This window comes from Lolium rigidum, chromosome 1, assembly GCF_022539505.1.
Source record: "Lolium rigidum isolate FL_2022 chromosome 1, APGP_CSIRO_Lrig_0.1, whole genome shotgun sequence".
NCBI classification, from domain to species: Eukaryota; Viridiplantae; Streptophyta; class Magnoliopsida; order Poales; family Poaceae; genus Lolium; species Lolium rigidum.
This window is the reverse complement of record NC_061508.1, coordinates 168,896,627-168,903,226: the sequence shown is the minus strand read 5'-3', so window position 1 is coordinate 168,903,226 and position 6,600 is coordinate 168,896,627.

Genomic DNA, 6,600 nt, shown 5'->3' with positions numbered 1-6,600 from the left:
GTAGGAGCCAAGAAACACGTTGAAGGTTGATGGTCGCGAAATGTGATGCGGCGCAACACCAGGGATTCCGGCGCCAACGCGGAACCTGCACAACACAACCAAAGTACTTTGCCCCAACGAAACAGATGAGGTTGTCAATCTCACCGGCTTGCTGTAACAAAGGATTAAACGTATCGAGTGGAAGATGTTTGCAAAGAAAACAGTAAACACAATTGCAGTAGATTGTATGCTATGTAAAGAATAGGACCGGGGTCCACAGTTCACTAGAGGTGTCTCTCCCATAAGATAAAGCATGTTGGGTGAACAAATTACAGTCGGGCAATTGACAAAATAGAGAAAGGCATAACAATGCATATACATGATATGATAAATATAGTGAGATTTAATTGGGCATTACGACAAAGTACATAGACCGCCATCCAACTGCATCTATGCCTAAAAAGTCCACCTTCAGGTTATCATCCGAACCCCTCCGAGTATTAAGTTGCAAAGCAACGGACAATTGCATTAAGTATGGTGCGTAATGTAATCAACAACTACATCCTTAGACATAGCATCAATGTTTTATCCCTAGTGGCAACAGCACAACACAACCTTAGAACTTTCGTCACATCGTCCCAGGTGTAAATGCAGGCATGAACCCACTATCGAGCATAAATACTCCCTCTTGGAGTTAAGAGTAAAAACTTGGCCAGAGCCTCTACTAGTAACGGAGAGCATGCAAGATCATAAACAACACATGAACAATAGATTGATAATCACCATAATCATAGTACTCTCTATCCATCGGATCCCGACAAACACAACATATAGTATTACGGATAGATGATCTTGATCATGTTAGGCAGCTCACAAGATCTAACAATGAAGCACAACAAGGAGAAGACGACCATCTAGCTACTGCTATGGACCCATGGTCCAGGGGTGGACTACTCACTCATCACTCCGGAGGCGACCATGGCGGTGTAGAGTCCTCCGGGAGATGAATCCCCTCTCCGGCAGGGTGCCGGAGGCGATCTCCAGAATCCCCCGAGATGGGATTCGCGGCGGCGGCGTCTCCGTAAGGTTTTCCGTATCGTGGCTCTCGGTACTGGGGGTTTCGCGACGGAAGCTTTAAGTAGGCGGAGGGTCAACGCGGGGGCCACACGAGGGGCCCAGGGGGTAGGTCGGCGCGGCCAGGGCCTGGGCCGCGCCGGCCTCCCTCCTGGCCGCCTCGTGGCCCCACTTCGTTAGGTCTTCGGTCTTCTGGAAGCTTCGTGCAAAAATAGGACCCTGGGCGAAAGTTTCGTCCAATTCCGAGAATATTTCTTTACTAGGATTTCTGAAACCAAAAACAGCAGAAAACAGCAACTGGCTCTTCGGCATCTTGTTAATAGGTTAGTTCCAGAAAATGCATAAATATGGCATATAATGTGCATAAAACATGTAGGTATCATCAATAAAGTAGCATGGAACATAAGAAATTATCGATACGTTGGAGACGTATCACCCCGCGACTCTGATCCTGTCCAATACTCTTCTGCCAAACAGATAAAATGTGTTCTTATTAAGAAAGACCCAGATATTACTCACTGAACCATGTGAAAACACGTCAACCAAACAAGGCACAAGGGATTTCTACTGCACTAATACTAGCTGCATTACCACTTTCGAACTTCAATGCAAACTTCAAACTTCACTGCAGTCTTTTCCCCCCCTTTCGAACATGAGATCCAGCCTCTCCATCAATTGATACATAGGGCAAACTTTATTAGTTCATGTTTCATTCTTAGTTTGAAACTTTATTGCTCCAAGCTCCGGAGTACTCATATTACTATAGTATTTCAATTGAAATTTATACATATTACAATTACTATTGAAGTTAGTCTTGTACATATTACTATGAGTATTGAAGTTTAAGTCCTGCAAACTTTCGCAGTACTATATCTATCTATTATATTATTAAAACAACAGACAACCAACGGTTTAGATTAGATAGGCACATGCAAATCAAGATTAATGGCCCGATTAGCTTTGTAACGATTTGTGCGTATAAAGTGTCCTTCTCCACGTCTATGGGACATGCATGAAAACTATTCCAAATCTAATCCGCCGCCGCCTCTCCTGCGACGCGCAAGCAGAATCCAATCAACACACTCCCGTGATGCGCCGTCCATGGTCGCTAGGATCGAGACGAAGTTCCATGCCATGGGGATGGAGGCATTGAGCCATGGAGAATACGTAGGATGCAGCTTCACGTACAGCGCCCTCGATCGAGGCGGCACGCGGCACTGCCGTCTTCCGAACGTGTAGTTCCGCAAGGAACAACGCAACGTATACGTCGTTTGTACTGGCACGACCATCCTCTACCCACGTCCACGGATCATGCAAATCAGACCATCCTCAGGAGAGTGGAGACTAGCACAGCTCCATGCATATGTGTATGCATTGGCATGAGTTTGGTGATTTTGATTATGTGCGTTCTTAAATCCAGGTCGGGTCTCTACTATTAGGCTGTCATGAAAAAGATTCACAGGTTCAGAAGATTCAGTTCCACCAAAGCCCAAAGGTATCGTCTCTTTCAAGCATGTAACTACGATTTTCTTTACTGGATCTATACTTTCAGTTTACTTGCACCTAATGATCAAATAGAATATGAGTATCTTTGGAAGCACAAAAACTATGTTCTGGTCTGACGGATAAACCATGCATTGAAGATATCAAGAAGGTGGCCTCTTGAGGAAAGTATATTTTATTCTGAGATTATCCTGTTACAAGTTTTCCCTGATTTTCTACATTAAAAATCAATCGAGTGACAATGATATTAATTTCGTAATATTCATTAAATTTCATAATAATTGTTTTTTATATGTTGCACATAACTTTCTGCACCTAATAATCTGTAAGTTGAAATTTTGCTGAAAGGTTACTAGAACCGATCTTCTGGCGAGTTCCCTAATTTTATACATTTAAGATCTACTCCAGTGACAATGATATTAAATTTCATAATAACCTCTACTTCTTTTGGTATGTTGCACAGATCTATCCGCATGTAATAATCCCTTATATTGAGATTAACTGAATGGCTACTAGAATTGATCTTTCTAGCAAAAATGCACGAAATTGTGTTGTTTCTAATCAGCATCTACTAAGAGAGTGTTGGCTCATTCTTATTTATGGCTTTTGGCATACAAGGTACCAAAGCACCTATAAATGGATTTTTGAATTCGTCTTTCAGCTTATATCATCATGCAACAACTTCTGTTAATGTAGAACATTACATACTTTGTTTATGTTCTTTATTTTTACAGGTGCCATAATCTTTTGGATAACGTTTTCCGGAATACATGACAATATAGTTTCAATAAAATCTTCTCGGCGAATTTCAGGTAGCTTTTACTTCTTAAATTTTTTTTGTCAAAACAGTAGTTCAGTTAATAGATTTTGTAGTTAAAAAATACAATGCATGTTTACTGAGCTCTCATGTAAATGATTCACAGTGGGGAAATATTAATGCTTTTATTAATAAATTAATCGTGATTGATAACTGCATGATTTTACCAAAAAATAGCATATTATAATGCTTATCTCACTCTTAAGAGCATGTATGATGTATAATGAATTGGGTAAATAAAGTGGAGTACATAATCATTGGAAATAATTTGAATTCTTTTGTTTTGACCATTAGAGATGCTTAAATTTTAGAAGATGAAGCAATTCAAATAGGGTGCTTAAAGCTATTCTTAAATTACTGCCAGAAGAGATAGTATACCTTTTGTAAAACACATACAAAGTTATGATGTATGTGTAAGTGTGCCAGATTTAATCCTAGAAAAGATAGTCTAGGATTTGAAGTGTGTTTGTTATGGTAGAAATTCAGTACATGGGTAAACGTGTGCATTTATGCATACAAACTTTATTGATTGCTGGAGTAAGAGGAAAGAATATAATTGAATGGAGTTTGAGGAAACACTACATAATCGAACTTGGAAGCTTAAACAATGATTGCTTTAAACCCAGAGTATCATAAGTATATAGGCCTCTTATTTCTCTTCAATTGTTCAAAAATATGGCATCAGCAAAAACTAAAAATATTAGGTACCAAAATTTAATCTATGTCAGTACTAGCCTCTGAATTTAATGGGTCTGAAGTGATAGACTTCCTACGGCTAAAATTTGCATGAGTTACCTACAGTTCAGATTTCATTAAATCTGCGAGTCTTTATCATAAAAAAGTCTACGAAGAGAAATGTAATGAAATGTATATTAAGGAAATAGAGTCTCGAAGATTCGAACACAAATCTAATGAAAACCGAGGAGTGATAAATTCTACTTTTGCACACCATGTTTTGAGTTTCTGTCACATGTATTGCCCAGATGAGTCATGGTGGCCTGGTGAGTTAGACATGATGCACGGTAGAAGATGTGTCAGAATTCAGAAGGTAAAATAATTAACCATGAAGTGTAATTTGAACGGTTGTTATTATACATATTACATTTTTTTTTTGATCTATTTGAGTAGTATGTTGCACATGGAAATCCCTTCATTGCAGATGGCTCAGTGGAAACTACCACCGATCTCTTTTTCACATGAAATCAAATTGCTACTACTCTGCTAGCCATATATGCCTACATTGGCCATACGTTCTTCTTCATTTTTGCAGATTTCAGATCATTTAAGATAGTGGTTTGTGGAACACGTACATGGAAATTCTATTTAAGTAAAATCATTTGGGCAGATGTCAGGTAGCGTTTAATTCTTGCTTTTCTTTTTGCTTGCTCAATTAGAATGTGAAATTTTCATAGATCATTAGCTAAACGTTAATTTACAAGATTATTCATACTAAGATCTCCCATAAACATAGAAATGGATTACACGGAGTAAATATTGAGACATTTCATCATAGTAAAATAAGCACGAGGACATGACAAGTGCACTATTCCACACAAAAAAGTAGAAGTTTATAATGCATACCGTAAAAGGGTTCATATTGGAGTGGGTAAAATATTTTAGAAAGTTCATATACTCAGTAAAAATCAGAAGTATTACGTGTTGACCTTCATGGATTCAAAAATTTACATGATTAAGTGTAATTAAAATGGGCGCTGAAGCTTTTCATAAATCACTGTCAAGAAAAAACAATTTGACACTTAAAAAGTTATGATGCAGAAGTAAGTGAGGGGTTTTTAATATAAAACAAAGACAAGGTAAGATTTAAGGTCGATTTAGCATGAAAGAGAATGGTTATACATGGACAGCATGCAACCAAAATGACACGTACATGTATGTATGCATAAAAGGTAAGCCCAATTAGAAAATACAAAAGATGTTGCAACATGATGACTTTTGGGGAAACACACCAAAAAAAGTTATATTCATCAGTTTACATTATTTTTTTATCGATATATATATTGTATTTGTCCTTTCTATCATCACAATGAACTCACAGATATTACAATTCGCATGTTTGATGAAGAAGGAGCCCAAGCAGCGGGGAATTTCACTTATGATTCCAACTGGTACTTCACCGATCTTTGTTAATGTTTCTAGAGATGGGAACGAAATATTCCTTAGCGATGAAACAACATTGATTGTCGAAGTTTGGAGAAAGAATAGAATTTTAGTTTTGGAGTCCTCTTCTGCAGAATAGACCTTACATGAATTCATATTGAAAATTATTGGTGTTTTTTCTAACATGTCCAAATGTTTATCATCCAGGTTGAAAAGAATTAGCAGTAACGAACCAGTATAAATCCAAAAGAATGGTGTTAAGAAGAAAAAAATTGGATAAGATGGTGACATTTCAAATTGCTAGCCGCGCAATTTGCGCGGGCCACCCAGCTAGTTACTATTGAAGTTACACTCTTGCACTTTATTAGCATAATATCATGTGTCACACAGGGTCGCTCTGTGAATCTACCATCTAATGAAGGACGACAACATGAAGCGTCTATGCAAGTAATCCAGCGGTCGCTCCTGGATGAGTCGCGCGAGTTGATTGACCATGCGTCCAAGCTCCGAGATGTGAACGCACATCTGGTAAACCGTGCTGTGAAGCTATGGAATGAGTATGCCGTACTCTTGAATGAGCACTCATCTCTATCAAAGGAGAACTCATCTCTATCGAAGGAGAACATCTCCATCCTAAAAGAGAACTCATCTCTGAAAAAGGAGAACATCTCCATCCTAAAAGAGAATTCATCTCTGAAAAAGGAGCACACCTACTACAAGTGGCGGAGCATGACAGGAAACTCTAGTAATCTTCTTCGGGTGTGAAGAAGGTGTACCCATATGTGCATGTAGAGAGGTGGAGACGGTTGCCGATGAGACAAGTGAGTAGATTGACGAGGGCAGCCACAACCCACAACGTTTGTAGTTACAAATCTTCTATCATAAAAGTTGTAGTATCGAAATTAATATGTATTCCTTAATATATGTGGTGTTTGGCAATATATAGTTTAACATGCAAGGACTCTGCAATCTAATTTGTATCAGTTTGATTGGATTTCTACCCAAGTGAGCATGTGTCATATTTGTCCAAGGTTTGATTTTTGCATCTTATCAAATTTTGTTGAATACCATACTAAAAAAATCCATGTGCATCATTTTGATGCAGAGGC